The sequence below is a fragment of the Lonchura striata genome, chromosome 6 (assembly GCF_046129695.1).
Source record: "Lonchura striata isolate bLonStr1 chromosome 6, bLonStr1.mat, whole genome shotgun sequence".
Lineage (NCBI taxonomy): Eukaryota > Metazoa > Chordata > Aves > Passeriformes > Estrildidae > Lonchura > Lonchura striata.
The window spans coordinates 29,143,133-29,160,483 of record NC_134608.1 but is presented as its reverse complement, the minus strand read 5'-3'; the positions used below and the strand labels follow the sequence as shown (position 1 = coordinate 29,160,483).

Sequence of the window (17,351 nt, the reverse complement as noted above, 5' to 3'; positions counted from 1 at the left end):
AAAAAGAAATTACCTACTACCACTTTTTACATAAACTTAGTTTTAGTAAGTGCTTACACTACTTTGTGCCTGATTTTTGAGCTTATATCTTCTAGTTCACATATATTGATAGACTACATTTTGGGAATATTTCAGTTTTGTTTGAAGAACAATGTTTTGATGAGAGAGAAATCTAGGACAGTTTTACAGCTTTAACAAAATGCCCTCATTGTTATTATTCAACACATTTTCAATGAAAATAGGAATGATGTCATTTATTTAAAGAGAGGCAGAAACCTAAACACTGCAATCACACATGACAGAAATTGGTGGTACAATCCCAATATAATTTCAAAATGTGAAGAGGCGTGTAGGTGAAAGGGAGAACAACATTCCCAATTTGCTTGAAGTTACCCAACTTTAATGAACAAATGTGATTCTATGTATTTCAGGGTTTTTAAATCTACACTGAACAGTCTACTTGAAATTAACATGTTATTCTGGCTATTTCTGCTGTAATTGACAATGAATGAAGATGAAAGATGAAATTGACAATGAAAGAAGATGAATTTCATCTTCCCTTCAAGCCCATGTAATCTTTTTTCATTTGCAATTTGCCAACACCCAAAGATATTAACCATAGCCTTCAGGCCTATTCCCAGGCTTTATTATTGCAGGGACAGAAAATGACAACGTTTTCATGCAGTGCTTTCAAACCCAGTCAGTGTGGCTGGCCTCTGAAGCTCTCAGAAGAAGGTTACCTCATTTTCTCTTCCCTTGTCCTGCAAAGATGATGCTAACTGCACTTCACGCACAGAAAGAACTAGGTCCTTCAAACATCACCAGGTTTTCTCTGCCTTCTGTCAGAACTCACCCTTCCCAGGATCTTATCTCCCAGTAGTCAGGAGGGCAGTACAGCTGCATTCACACTGAGGAGATGTGTTTTCTATGTACCAGCACATTTGGTGACTTTTAAGTTTACCCTATGACCTGTCAGGTTTCCTAAAATAACGTACATATGTTTGCTAAGCATTCAAATGTGCGCAGTACCCTTCTAGCTTTTGCGGATATATTAACTGCTTCAAGGCATCTGACACCCAGAAAGCCCCAGGTGCAAACACCAGAGGAAAGGCATAAAAGGAAACTCAAATTGCTCACTTTATCACCAACAATTCCTGCTCTTCTACAATCAAAGCAGATAGCCTTGTTAAATAAACTATGCAAATCAAATTCAAGATCAAATGCAAATGTTTACTGTCTTTTGTCTTTCCTGCTGTACAACAGAACGATTTACCACTGATGCCTTTTCACAACTGTAATAAGAACGATTCAGATCTAGTACTTTACTTCCTTGTACTCAGCTCTGTCTTCACCAGAAACGCAATTCCCTGCTCTTTTCATTCCTGAAAGGAATCAAAAATGGCTTTACTCAGGGTGTAAGCCCTGTTACAAAAAAGTGGCAAGGCTAGAGAAGTGTGAAAACGTACACTAAGTCAGAAGGAAAATATTTTTAAGCAAATTTGCATCAACTAGGATCTTGTTCTAGAATTGTAAAAATCTTATCCAGATTATTGTTACTAATACACTTCTGTGATCAGTACTCTTTACTGAAGTGTGCATGGCATTCTATACCTTGTTAAATATCAAGGTTTTGTACATTTTTGCTTAACACTTTTCTTTGACATCTTCTTTTAATATTAAGCTTTTACACTAATCATGTTGTAACCCAAGTAAGCAACCTGATGCAACTACAGTCTTTTTAATCACCCATAGCTGTGTGAAATTTGGTGAAGGGATGGAATAGAAGATAAAAGAAAGGCAATCCAAGTATGTAACACCAGAACAATGGGAAACATAAGAAAGAAGGAAACAAGGAAGGGAATCCCTGCTACTTTTTATATAAAGACAAATGTGTAACAGTGACCAGACAGACTTAAAAGAAAGGAGAAATGTCTTCCTCCAAGAGGAAGAAAATCAGTAAGTGTCATCCATTCAAGAGACACCCAGAATCCTGTGAGGCACACAAGTATCTTTAAAGTTAATGATGGTCTGTGCTCATTATGTTCAACAACTAGAGAAATCCCTGAGAGAGATCTTCAGGACAGGTAGGTAAAGCCTCACAGATAATTACTTATACTTAAGAGCTCTTTCAGTAGCTTTCCCATTATGCAAGGATTCAGCCATGCATTTTATGATGGATGTTATCATTAATAAAACACATTAAACACAGTATAAACAAAAGACAGAAGCAAAAAAAAACCCAAACGAACCAAAAAATTCCCATACCCCACAAAGATAAGGCAGATGTTATCACTAATAAAATACATTAAACACAGTATAAACAAAACACAAAAGAAAAAAAAACCCAAACGAACCAAAAAGTTCCCATACCCCACAAAGATAAGGCAGACCTGTTTGATTTTGCACACATTCACTTTGCAAATAACATTTTCATCCTCACCCAGTAAGTATCAGCTATCATGTTACCATCACAACAGTTTTTCAGGGTTGCATATGTAAGTTTCAGTCTTCAAGGAAAACAGCCCACCCACTCAAAGGTCTGAATCCAAGCCTTGGTAGATAAAAGAAATACTAAAATATTGTTTGGGTTTTTTTTAATAAGGAGTTTACGTAAAATGCAGATGTACAGTATACATTTCAGGGGTGATACTGGGTCAGAATATAAATTTACAGCCTTTATTCAACCTGACAAGTACAGCGAGGCCACCAATGAAACACAATGTATACAGATAGGCAGGGAAGTTTCAAAAAAAGAGACCCACTAAGGAATATCCTTATTAGAGTCTTAGTGCACCCAAAATGGAAACTACATGTGCTTTCCTCTGGTCATTCATCACTTAGGTAGCAGAACTTAGTATTCCGCAAGTTCATATGCTTTCTAAAGTCCAACAGAACCAATCACTTTTTAAAAAGTGGATATTATCAGGATTGCAGTAATTAAAAAAATTTACTATTCCTGTCTACATGTGAGAAAGTTTTCAAAGATGAAAAGAAAAATCAACTACATTTTTAAAGTTAATATCCCTAAATGCTTCGGGCAAGGGGAAAAGGAGGGCAGGGAAGCTTAGGGTTTTGGTTTTTTCTTCAAAAAAGGATTCACATTACTCCATTTGCTGAAAAAAGAAAGAAGCATTTCATTTGCAAAGTACATGTTATGGACTACAAGATCTATGAGTATTTCTGTCTCTCCAAGAAAATGTAATACAGAAAGTTTTGCAAGGACAGGCAACTCTGTAAAAACCAACATCTATAATAAAAGAGCCATGAGTGTAGGCATATAGCACACGGTACAAATATTGTTCTTACAACTTCTTAAAAGGCTTTCATCTAGCTTTTACAAGGATACTAATTTCTCAAAAGCTACATCATTATAAGAGCTGCTTCTAAATCCTCATAAGAAAGAAAGATTCTGAAATTAAGAGAGTGTTAAGCATTCTGTGCTTTTATCCACTATGCCTACTGATGTTTCAGTCTTTCCTCAAAGAGCAATCATTTGTATGGCCATCTGCACAGCAAGTAAAGAAAGCAAGAGATTTTTCCCAAATAAAGATATCACAAAACTGTGGGTATAGCCCTAATAGCCAGATGCATACTTGGAATTCTTTGCAACTCATTAGTTTTAGTTGCTTGTTCAGCTTGACAATTCTAGCATCATTTATACTTGAGAGACTATTTTATTACCGTAGAAAAGAACAATTTCATAGGACCCCCAAGAGAACTGAGATATTTCCATCTGGAATCAAGGACCTACTGCTAATAAACTTTCCAAAACTTTTTTCTCAGCTGTCCATTCAGGCCAAAGACAAAAAAAAAAAAAAAAAAAAAAAAAAAAAAAAAAAAAAAAAATTATGGTTATGCAGAGATGCAAATTCATCTCTTAAAAAGCAAGATCTCAGGTATACATAAATATGTAATTAATTTACAAATAATGTATACTAAAGATAACCTTTAACCAATAATTTTAAAGAAACACGATAGAAAATTCCAAGTACTATATAGATACTATATGTACTATATAGATACTATAGATACTAAGTATGTCTGACCATACTTAAAGTGCTCAGACATTTTAGAACAATGAAAAATGCCAACCAGAAGCAGCCCTTCAGTGTCCTGTACATCGTAATACAGATAATTCTACACTGAAATCAATTGCTCCATTCAATGAAAGATTAAAAGATAACAGATGCATTTATCTTGCCTTTGAATGTATATTACTCACATTTTAAGCTTAATTAAATACAGAATAGTCTGCACATAATATATTAGATTTGCCAGCACCACACTGAGGCAAACAACCACCCACAACTTCAAATTTGTCTTTTTCTTTTCAGTGACCCTTTAGCACTGGCAAAGCACTAGCTTCTTTTGTTCCACAACAGAATAAGAAGCAACCATTTAATAAGATATCTAACATAATTCCAGGTCCTTCCTTATTCTATCTACATTTCTTCAGGCTTTTCATTTTAAAATATTCAGAAAAAAGTTATCCAGCTCTGCTAATTTAAAAGCATTTATTCATAACAGCTATTATTTACTCAGTGTGTGTAAAATATTTTAATCCCGTCACAGACTGTATTAACACATCTGGAAAGATCCAGAACATACCACAGTGGCATTTGTAGAACACTTACCTTTCATCCCTTATCATCAATAACTTTGTTGTTTCATTTAAAGCATGCAACTCAGAAGAAAAGTTGTAAAAGAGGAGTAGAATTGAAAGTATAGGGAAATGGAAACTATAAAGTAAGTCACACAACTGCAGAACTATTGAATGGCTTGGGTTGAAGGGGCCTTAAAGAATATCCAATTCCAGCACACACGGCTGGGTCATGTCCAGCCTCTACCCACAGCACCCCCAAGTCCTTCTGGGCAGGGCTGCTCTGGTCTGTCCATCCCCAGCCTGTGCTGGTACTGGGGGTTGTCCCAATCAGCTGCAGCACCAGCACTTGGTCTTGTTAACACTCCTGAGATTCCCATGGGCACAATGCATGAACTTGTCCAGGTCCCTCTGGATGGAATCCCATCTTTCAGGTGTGTCAACCTGAAGCTCGGTGTCATCTGCAAACCTCAGCTCCGTGTCATCAGCAAACTTGCTGAGCGTGCATTCAATCCCCCTGTCTATGCCAACTATAAAGATAATAAATAACACAGTTTACAGATCCCTAAGGGACACCACTTGTCACCGATGTCCCTTGGGACTCTGAGCCATTGACTACTACTATTGGATGGGACTGTCCAACCAATTTCTTACCCGTTTAACAGTCCACACAGCAAATCCTTCTCTCTTCAATTTAAAGAGAAGGATGCTGGGGAGGACCTTGTCAAAGGTCCAGATAAACAACATCTGTAGTTTCCCTTGTCCACTGATGGAGTCACTCCAACACAGGCCACTTGATCAGGCAGGACCTGCCCCGGGTGAAGTCGTTCTGGCTGTCTCAAGTCACCTTCCTGTCCTCAGTGTGCCCTAGCATGGCTTCTAGGAGGACCTGTTCCATGACCTTCATGAGGCTGGCAAGTTGGTAGCTTCCAGGATCCTCCTTTCTATCCTTTTTCAAGATGGGCACAATCCTTCTCCTTTTCCAGTCATCTGGGTCCCATCTTACTCTTCCCAAAAGTTACCTAGTTTCTAAGATAAACTAGAAAAGTATAATTATTTAAATGAAGATATAAGAACATGAAGAAAGGTGAGAAAATAGAGGAAATCAATCTCTAGCCAACTTTCTTTGACCAAAGATGCCAAAGTTAATGTTTAAACTGACGCATGACAGGGAAATACACACCTATTAAGTCCCTTAAGAAGTCCCTGGGGACCGCTAAATGAGGTTTGAAAGAGAACAGCCTCATGACTAAAATCACATACAAGGGTTGCTATGACAAAAAATAGTGATAAATGAGGAAGAAACAGACAAAATTACAAAGGCAGGAAACAAAGAGTGAGATTAGAAGGAGTTCAGACACAGCTGAGACCATATTACAGAAATAATCCTTGCCCATGGAAGACAGCTGAACCAGTGCTACTGGTTCATTAATCAGATAAATACCTCCCATAGCTCCCACACCTCAGAAGAAACTCATTGCACCTCTCTGTGTTTCAGTGGTACTGAACTCTCCTCCCATCTCAGACACGTTTGTAGGGGAATTGCTGCACTTCCTGGGAGTACTCTAGTATCTCTTTTCTATTTTCAGAAAATTTTATTCAACATAACAAACTACAATACATTATATCACAGTCTGGATTTTATTTTTCTGATCCCTACTCAGCACTGCTCACTAAGTGAAATGAAAAGTATTTTCCTCTTACTGCAAACTAAAATATGTATTTACCCCACTATCTGAAAAGCAAGACTCCCTTTTAATAGACAACCTCACCTTATGCTACCCTTTTGAAAAGGGAAGGAAGAGAAATTTTTAAATGAAAAGGCAAAAATAAGTATGAGTGCTCAAGTCAAAGCTGGAAACATCCTGAAATTCAGATAAGCCTGTGCTGTAAGAACATGAAATAAATCCACATAGCGGGGAGAACATAGAGAAAAAGAATCTGGGATTTACTGCTTTGTCAGCAGCAGGAAGTGAGAAAATGCTCATAGCCACCAAACCAGCTCCCTATGAAACACCCAGACACTACACCTTCACAAGGGTGGCTTTTATTGCTCCACCTGTGAAAATTCATTTCCTTCTGTGCACAGACATGCACAGACTCTGTGTGGGGTACATGCACAAACTATGTCAGACACAGAGGAAGACACAACAGATGCGCCACGAAAGAGACAGAAAAACAGTCTATACACATCACTGCCTGTTTTACTATATAAACCTAAGTAACAGGTTTGTTAAAACTGGAAAAGGAAGATGTTTGTGTTATACATTGGGCAAGATTCTCTGTGAGATGAATTCACAAATTTTTAAGAGGCCTTCAAATGCACACTGAGTTGATTACAAGTTTCTTATTGAATGGCTTAAAAGATAAAGTCTGATATGCTGATAATCAATAAAACAGAAATAGATGTATTATCACAGTTTTACCACAGATATCATCTTGAACAACTCATTCAAGATAATTTCCTTTCCTCATGCAGAAAATGAGGGGTTGGTCACCACACCCAGCTCATGAATGTATGGGAGAGTTTGGCATCTGCTAAGCACTTATGAGACCACCAGGTCAGTATTACAGGGCTGCACAAATGCATTCTTCAGCTTAACCACTGCTCAGAGACAGCTGTAAGGAAGCCTCACTTAGCACCCAAAGTGGTACCTGGGTTACTGTCAAAGACAATCCATTCCTGCACTTTCCACTGTAACCAAACTAAATAGAAGAAACAAAAAACAAAATTCAAATTTAGCTTTTGAATGAATAACAAACCTACTTTCACACACAAAACCAGTCAATATTTTCAAGTTAAGATTTGAAGATATCAGCTATTTATAATTCCAATCTGTAAATAACTGACCTAATCCAAAACAAGTTCATTATTTATTACTGTTTGAAACAAGCAACTAATTACAAGCTATGTCCGCATCTTGGCTATATCCTGCTTCACAAGTTTCCATAGGGGACAAACATGAAATAAACATGTGTCTGATACTACTGGAGAATTCCCAGTTTTCTTTAGCCAAGCATCCAGAAAACCAAATCAGCTCCCTAATAAACTAGTGAAGAGGAACAGAAAGCAGAGCTGCAAACATGGTCTTATCACCCCCTTAAGAGGAATGCAGAAGCACTGTTATTGCACTCCAAGGACAACAGGATCAAGTCATGCCTCAGCCCAGACCTGCCCACTTTCACTAGTAACAGTCATTTCTACAAGAATAAATGAGAAGATTTATACAAAAGTAACTGGAAGTAGAATTGGGCCCGCAATCATCTGGAACCATCATAAGCCTTACACTCCAACTCCAAAATACAACAATCACCACCAAAAGAAGGGCAGTTTAATGTACTGTTGTTTTACATGACATGACTAAATACAGTATATTTCTTAGTTTACAGAGCTTATCTTTGAAGTTTTCTTTTTAGGAGGTTAAAACGCATGATGTTTACAAAAAAAAATAATAATAAAGGTTAATGAAGTCCAGTATGTTTTAATTACATACTTCTTGTCCTCTAAAATGAAACATCATCTAGCAACCAAACAGAACCTGAAACTAGTCTTTTATGTAATTCTTTCAAGGATCTGAAGGTGCCCTATAGATGGCTCCTATCTACTAAATTCCTTAATCGAGGTATAGGCACACTGGCTTCTTAATCCTTTCAAGGCTGTCATATTAGCCTTTGGTCAGATAAGGGCTCTGAGTTAAAAATATTAGACACAAAGAATTTACTTTTAAGACAGTAAATGTCATATTTCACATCCCATAAAATAATTAAAGCAAGTTAGAAGTCCCAAGTCCTAGCTTTCTCCAGAAAAAATTCAATAATAATAATCAATTAGCTTACCTTCCCAAGCTTTCTCAAGAGACACCCCCATGCAACTGATTTCCTGGGCTGGGAACAAGAACTGCCCACAATTCAGGATGACCTTGGCAAATTGGGGAAGCAGGGACAGTGCTGTGTCAAGATGTGTAAATGAGGTGTAACCCAACAGACACAGCTACCTTCAGCTAATACAGTAGTCACAAAATTGTATTGCCTTACTCCCAGCACACAAAAAAGCTATTTCTGTTCATGCTTTTTAATACTTCTTACTGAAGTAATGTCATTACTATTTTGTGAAACACTACAATGCTGTGCTTCATGCCCCCAAGGCTTTCAACTCCTTCCACTGACTTGACAGGAAATGTGGACACCTCAGGTCAGAAGACAATCAGGTGCCCAAGCAGACAGCATTAACTCACAAGTCAATGCAGAACTGACATAAAGACTCTCGTTTTAAGCGCAGACTCAATCACAAGTGCAATCTGTGTCTAAGTACAGGTTAATTAACAACTCTGCAAGGTACAACTGATCACCTACGGCAAATCCTTAATTTTGTATTTGGGTATTTAAACAATAGATCATATACTGTAACTGTGTCTCAGCATCAAAGAAACACATTACCTCATCCTATAGTTACATACTAAAGGAACATCTGAAGCCTAAGCAGATACATTGGGAACAGAAACATTAAAGCAACTCTTATGAGACACAGCTTGCCTACCTGCTCTGTTCAAGTCTCACTGAAGTCGGCTACAGCCTTTAGCTTCCACATGAGTTAAATTAAATCAGAATCTTCAAAACAAACACTTCCATCGTGAATTTCTGTAAGTATATTTCAGGCCCTGCTAAACTGAAAGCGATCCAAATACCCTTAGAGCAAACCCAGTCTGATATTATAGTCAAACTAGTCAATTGCCCCCAAAAAAAAACCCATTGAAACGTAGATATTCAGTCTTGGTTACATTTTTTAAATACAGATCATATGCTACCAATGATGTGGGAAGCATCCAGCACCTCATATGCTGTTGAATCATTCTTTGCTCCTCTGACAGTCACTTCTGAACAGCTGCAAATGCACACAGGCTACAGTAAAACCGATGTTTTAAATAAACAATTGACACATTAATTTTCTTAAGTTGTGAGTTTTACTGAAATCAGTCAAGAATAATGCTTTTTCAAAGAACATATTGAAAGTGTGTTTATGCTGAAACTGAAATTCTGTACTGATTGAGACAAAACTTAATAGCTTGGGCACAATGTAAGATGATTCTAAAAAGGTCTCCATTTAAGGCTCAAAAAATTAGGTCAGGAAAATTTCAGTTCCAGAAACCAAGAACTCCATTCCATCTGCGGATGTGCCTCTGATTTCACTCAGCTGTCTGCTTACAAAACAAAGTCTTCTTTGTTTAACATCTAGTGAACCTCTATATTTACAAGCTGCAACTTCCTTTCTATATCTCCCAAAACAAATCATAGAACATCCTGAGTTGGAATGAACGCTCAAAGATCATGAAGTCAAACTCCGGGTCTTGCACAGTCAAACCCAAGATTCACACCACAGGCCTAAGAGCACTGTCCAAAAAAAGCTAAGCTTAACACAGCTCTTCTCCTAAGAGAATGGTATAATAAAACTATAAAAAGAAACTCCCAGAGATCCCATCCCCAGTCAGCTCTTCTACAGTTCTGTGATCTCCTGGGGGGTTTTGTACTTTAAAGTCAGGCTGCTTCTTTAAGGGAATGCCTTCAGCATATATCTAGGTTGTAAAATGTGTAAAAAAACTAAGTTGTAAATTTGAGTTTAAACACCCGCCTTTAAATCTTTCCTTAAGACACTAAGGGCAGCCGAATACAAGGTTTTTTTGTTGGCCCTTTCTTGTGGAAAGACACCAGACACTTCCTTGTCTCCCTGAATCTTTCATGCAATGAAGAACGTGGTAAGTGCCCAGGTGCAGAGCCCACCGGCCGTGGATGCCTATCACCAAGGAACTGATGGCCACCAGGCAGCCAGAAAGAAGCCCCTTTGCATTGTTATGCACAAGCAGAGCACATCTCTGAGCATCCATCCTTTCTCCACGCTGCCTGAAAGCCTAAGGCCCCAGCACAGAGTCCTACAGACTACAAGGGGTTTGCTCTTAGAGGTAGAGTTGATTGTTAACACTGAACAAATTGCGCTTCAAAAACTATTTGCCATGTTTACATTAAAGTCACAGAGGTGCTAACAGACTAGTCACTATCCTCTGGGCATATCAGAGCACTTGGACACATTATTACACTTTCAGGAACGTGCCATACAAGCTCAAGGAAATAAATGAACTCACAGGAACTCACTCTAACTGCGTAATTCCAATCTGTCAATAACTGATCTCATCCAAAACAAGTTCATCATTTATTACTGTTACATGTTTAATTGTACTGTTTTACGCACAGACAAGAAAAACTCAACCTACCCAGAAACCTGTTTTCCAAAGTCTCTCCATCCTAAGTGTTTCATACAGGTACACATAATCCAGGGGTTTGCCCTATTATTAATGGATCTGTCTGTACAGAAAGACAGCATGTTTCACACTACTTAGAAACTTTACATATAGAAAAAACATGGGCAGTCTCTAGGAAGGGATAATGAAGTGAAAATGTCTGAAGTTTAAAACCACACAAGACAATAAAGGCAGAAGAAAAAACAAAAAAAAAAAGATATTCCTGGAGCTGGCACCATTTTCATGTCTACAGCAAGACTAGTACCAAGTTTAAAGGGCAAAAAAACTCCAAGTCCAGCTTTCAGTGCTGGGCTTTAATCCGTAGTTCATAACCGTAAAACCTTCAGTAACTTGTATTCACAGGCACTGGTAAGAATTCTGCACCACTGAGCAACCTTGAGCTCCCACAATGCTCCTGTTTTATTAAGGAAAATGCTACAGAGCAGAAATGTCTTGATTTTTTTCCCTTGGGGCTGTTGACAGTAGATTACCACTGTTATATACATATAAAAGTCTGAAACTGACAATACACACATAGAGAAACTTGGATCTTCCAAGCATCAGAAATCCAATACAATTGCTGTCTTTTAAAGAACACAGCCCATCCTTCCAGGAACATTACAGTCCCGACAGGACTTCAGCACAGCAGGAATCCTTTCCCAAAATGATCTGCAAAGAAAAATTATGAAAGGGAAAGTAGGAATATGTAATATAACAAGCTAACTCAGTCATGAAATCCCATTTACAAAGGAATCTTTTATATTATGGCAAAGAAGCCCCACAGCACTGTCTGTGTCAAAAACCTCAGGTGAAGAGGATGTCTGCCTAAGCTTAAGATGGAAAAGGCAGCTTAATGTTCAACTACAAGCTATCACAATGAACAACACATGCCAGAAGTCAACTGGGCCTCCAACAAATGTAACCTGGAAAAAGAAAATGGATGACTGGGAAAAGGTTTTTCAGGATGGAGGAGGATACTGGCAGTTTTGAAAGAGCTTGAAAACAATGATTTTGTTAAATGGTCTAATATATATTTGGTCCTCAGTTACCCAGTGAATACATTTCAGGAGTTTATTTCTGCTATAAATAGCTTCAGAAATGCATTTGCTTATGAAAAATCATCATTCCTTTCTATGATAGAAGATTACCCAGAGGAGGAAAAAAAAGGTAATAAGAGGCAATGTCCTTCCTCCCACTTCCCTAAAACCAGAGATCCTCAGCCTAATGTTCACAGCCTAATGTTCTATGACATTGTTTAAGCAGGAAAACCAATAGTCTCTTCTCTTGTTAACATGGTCTTGTTTGGAATTATTATTACTATTTTCCTCTGCTTTTCTCCAAGCTTAAGAAATTTTTTGGGGATAAGATTAAGGATCTGTATAACCAAGGAATGCTACACAACAAGAAACTGTAAACAATCACACAGTGTTTATTAGCACTAGATACATCCTAGTTTGCATGTCCTGACTCAGAATAAGAAGAAATAGACAAACCAAAAGCCTAAATTTAAACATGCTTCTATGCAGTTAAACCAGCACTAACGGCTGAAGTCATACGCAGAAGTGTATTAATGAATTCACTGGCATGTCTGGATACAATATAAATTAATGTCAAGGCTTTTTAGTTCATCCATTTTTCATATCTCCAACATCACTAGATCATTAGCCCAGGACTAGGAAAAATAAGTGTTCCTTCAAGGACTTGATTTTTCTCTGCACACATGTTAGCTATAGCGTTCCTGCTTGGTTAAAAACAGAAAACAAATTTGTCTTGCCAACATATTATCCAAACACCTACGATTAAAACACTTTTGTACAACCTTGACAATGTCAGCTTACCAGCTGGACACTGGAAATAGACATTAAGTTACAAGGAAAGAAGAAAGAACAAATGCACTATTACTTAGCATGCTTCTTCCCAAAGGAGACTAACAGCTACTATTTTACAGAGCTGGCATTTCACAGAATTTTATTCATCATAAAATAGAAGACATCTTATCCCATATAGTCTTATAGGCTGCATTTTTTAAAAAAGGTATTTTTAACTTTTCTAAAATGTATGCTTTAATCTAATAACAACACTACAAACACAAGTACCACCTATTAATGAATTAATCTGACTTAAGTGAACTTCTAGCAAAAGCAGCCTTAAGTAGTAAAAAGAAAAAATATTTAGCTAGGTGGAAAAAAACCCTTCATACTGAGGATTTTATAAATGGCTTATATCATCCTCACTGCCTAAACATCCCACATCCACACAGGACTGAAGTGATCTGAGCACAAATCTGTAAGAAAAAAAAAATAAGCACTTCTCTTTGAACCTTCCATAACTCATAACACCATGTTATCATCACACTTCCCTGACTTTACATGTTCCTATCCAGACCATGTCTAGGAGACATTCAGAAACTTGAGAATAAATGAAAGAGATGAGCAATGAACATGTGCAAGTTAACAGAAATCTCAGTTACCACAGCAAACACTCTTACTCAAGGGTAAGATACCCCTTATTTTCCATTGCACAATTCTTCACAGCCTTTTTGTTTTTCCACCTGGAAACTCCTTCACCTGAGGAAGCTATCACAAAATGGTGATTGGGCTAACTTCCAAAATAGTGCTTTCACTCTACACTCAAAATATTACAGTACTTTTTATTTTCATTGTTTTACCTTAGTGCATTTTTAAAGGTGCCATGCAACTTTTAAGGCATAGTCCTGAAGAAAATCAAGAGTAATAGACGGGAAATTAGGGGGCATGACTACAATGTAGCTGCATTCCCTCAAGCAGAAAGGCCTTAAATATTTCACTGAAAGTGACTTTTTCAAGAATTCACTAAGCAGACTAACATCAGCCCCACAGGGAAGTCTTCCTGAGGGTCAGAAGTTGTAAATTTCTATTCACAGAGCATGGAGGGGGAAAATAATGGCCAGCTCCCCATTATGATTACTTGCATTCAAACTACCACAAGTATTCTTCTGTGTTCATTATGTTCTGAGTTGTTAGGGCCTCATTACAATAACTTACTAGAATTACAGAAGAAATCAGGGGTAAAGTGTGCTTGGAAACTACAGATGTGAAAAAGAAACCTCTGAGTAGCTAACACAATGCATCACCAGCAAGATACAACTTCCCTGCCCTCTGCTTACCCCTCCCGTACAAGAGATGACACGTTACAGACCTCCCCTACAGTTAGTCACTGCAGCATTGATTAGATGTCATAAACAAATGAAAATTCAAGATACCGTATCGTCATCTTCCATATTTTAGGAAGGAAAAGGTCCTGTCTGCCTCAGTAACGTTAAGCAGAGTCGCCAGATGATCCCCATCATATGAGCAACAACTCTTAAGACTCTTAAGAGAGGTGTCATGGGTCTGTGGAGCCTGTTCAAGCAATGAAAAGCAGTAACACTAGCTCTGACTCACAAAAGGAAAACAGCCAACTTGAAGACATCCTAAAAGACAGCTTATATTTAGAGAAAGATAGAGGGATTTGCAAAGTGATGTAATGCCTTAAACATAAGCTCCTCTGTTTGACAGGGGGCAAAATATGATGAAAAACGAATAACACATTTCTCTAAATAGTGGTAAATATTTCCTTGAACTTCAGATTTCATCAGTATCAGCACAAGACTAGTGGATAATGACAACAGTTTTTGAAGATTTTACTTTTCCATTATCAAAGCTGGCTCAAACAGCTTTCGGGGAAGGTGGTGCTGGCCGTTTCACTGGACTGTCAAGGTTACTCTTGAAACATCGCGTTGGAAGGCGACCAGTTCAGCAGCTTAACGTTTACTGGCCGGTTCTGCGAGGCTCTTCACCACCCGCAGAACCTCCCGAGGACGGTCGGCAGGGACCGACCACCGCCGGGCTGTACCAGCAGCTCCAGACAGCGCAGACTTCGGGGCCGGTGTCAGAGCAAAGCCTCCTGTGCCGGGGGGTGGCTGCAGGGCCGGGCCCCCCCGCTCCCACAGCCTCCGACGGCGAGGGCTGGAGGGCTGCGCTGCCGGACGCGCCGCCCGCCTCGCCCCGGCCGCGCCGCAGACGGCGCCCGGCGGAGCTCCGCGGCTCCGGCAGCGCCGCCCCCGCTCGCAGGCACGGCCGCGTCCCCCCGGGGTGCAGACCCGGCAGCCTCGGCCCGGCACCCCCAGGAGGTCCCGGCGCCGTGCCGGGGCGGAGGGCGCCACGGCGGAGTTGATCGCTAACTCGCTGCCCCGCTCCCTCCGAGAGTTCCCCCCGCGGGCGCCGCGCAGCCGGCAGCCCCAACGGGGCGAGCGCGGCGCGCCACCGAGGGAGCCGATGGGCACATCGCCCCCGCCCGCCCCGCGGCCCCCGCACCCACCTTTCCGCAGGCTCGGCTTGACTCCTCGCTCTCCCTTCGCCGCCGCAGCGCCGCGTGCGGTGCGCGGAGACCCGCGCGGAGCGGAGCCCGGTGCGCTCCCGCCCTGCCCTGCCGTGCCCCGCGGCGGCGGCCGCGCTGCCAGCGCCGAGGCGAGAGGGCGGCCCCACGTGCGCCGGCTGCGCCAATCGCGGCCGCCCGCGGGCCGCCCACCGCCCCCGCCGCCACCGTCCCGGGCCGCCCGCGAACCGGCGGCGCGGCGGGGCGGGATGCCGGGGAGAAGCGGTGGCAGCGCGGGCAGGAAGCTGGCTTGGGAGGCAGGAGGAAATCGGCGCGTTGGAGCGGAGTTTGGAATCGCTGAAGGGAGGGAACCCCAACCGCTGCTGCTCGGGGGCTGCGCGCCGCTTCCGCGCCCGCGGGACCGCCGCGGAGCCGGGCTGGCGGCAGCGCCGCCGCGCGGAGCGCTCCGCGGGCGAGGCGCGCGCCCGCCGCGGCCGGGGAGCCTCCCGCGGGCCGGGTTCCGCCGCGGCCGGAGTCCCGCCGGAGCCGCTGGGGCAGGCGGAGGCGCCCGGCGCCGGGATGGAGAGTTTAGACGGGCAGACCTCCAAAATTCACGTATAAAGCGCCCTTTCAGCTCTCTGACGAGTTTTGCAGCGCTGAACGTGCTGGGGACAGAAACACGTTCTCACCTTGTCACAAAGCCCGCGGGGCGGGAGTCGGGTTCGGCTCTTCTGGCGGCCCGCGGGCAACGCCGAGCCAAAGCACGGAGAGCCTGGCATCGGTCAGGTGTGCGATGGCTGCTCAGGCCCCCAGCGGCGTTCCTGAAAGGCATTGTCTCCTGCTAAAGCGTCACACGAATAACAGAGGGTTGTTTCTCCACACTCATAGGATAAGGCTGGAAACAAATTCTGCTATTGTATTTTCTACATTGGGTGCCAGTGACGTGTCCAGATCCTGGGCCATACACGTAGCCTGCTGTGTGTACACTGTGGCAATGCTGGAAATGTAATGCTTGGAAAGAATAAGCTGGTTAGTTAGAAAATAAACATTCACGACATAGCAAAATATTTTTGTACTTTATTTTACATTATTTAACTCAGAGTTTTTGTATGACTGTCAACGTGAATCGTAGTTGGTACAACTTCCGTTAGTGAATAGAAATGTAAGTTGACTGTTCCCTCAGGGGGTGTGTATTTTGATCCTGTCATTTAATCTAATGGTTGTTGATGTTACATAGTGGCAGTTCCCTACAGCTTCAGTTTTTCAGACCATTACACTCGGTTGTATGCTGTTCCTTTAGATCTCTCTTAGAAATGCTGTGAAATCCATTCAGTGACTCATATTAATTCAAATATATTTTGCATAGATATCATGGAAATAGGTCAATCCACTTTTGTTGTAGGCACCAGCCTCCTACAAATGCCTTCTTATATTATTATTAAAAGGTTCAACCCCCAGTGGCCTTCAGCTGCCCCTCTGTATTAAAACCAAGTTTTCAAAAGATAGATCCTTTTTCTCTCTGAGTATGATTGCCAGTAGAGTTCAGTGTCTCTTCAAGCCAGATGCACAGCCATGAACAGAAAACAGAGAGGACAGGCCACCGTTAGGAAAGGCAAAGTTGGAAACAATGTTATTTTTTTCATTTTTTCTGATGAGTCTGGGCATTGAGACAAAGTGTTCAGCATGACCTTTTTTTAGAAAGATAAACTTGGGAACATCCAGATGAATGATCCATTTTTACCTACTATCTAAATACCGAGTCATTTAAAATGTTATTTTCTAATTTTTCTGCAGCCATACAGACCAGTAATGCTGAAGTTATGATGGGTATTTAATTGCCTGATTACAGAAACCAAGAGAAAACTGAATGTGCCTTCATGAACACTAATAATGACGCCTTTCAGCCCTTCAACCTTTCACTGCTTATTTTCTTCTCTTTTTAGTGTATTTTGACGAGATTTAGGTTTTGGGAATTTTTTTGTTTAGTTGGGGCTTTTTTGTTTTGTTTTTGATTTTTTCCTCTTATTTTGTTTTCTGTTTTTTTTTTTTTTTCCCTCTTGTAGGTTTTTGCAGGCAATGTGTTTTAAGTAAGAGTAGAAATTAAAGTCCAGCTTTTATTCTTGCAG

General features: G+C 40.8%; 1 protein-coding gene across 3 annotated transcripts in view; it reads right to left on the bottom strand.

Moving 5' to 3' along the window:
- Nucleotides 1-15,987, bottom strand: part of STXBP6 (syntaxin binding protein 6) — a 92,067-nt gene extending 76,080 nt beyond the window's left edge. For 2 of the 3 annotated variants that reach the window (XM_021539318.3, XM_077784062.1), the window contains exon 1: nucleotides 15,229-15,336. The gene's annotated coding sequence lies outside the window, so the exon portion shown is untranslated. Of the gene's footprint in view, nucleotides 1-15,228; nucleotides 15,337-15,914 lie in introns of those variants that run through there. The other variant, XM_077784063.1, reaches the window with a different exon arrangement.
- Nucleotides 15,988-17,351: the final 1,364 nt, after the last annotated feature.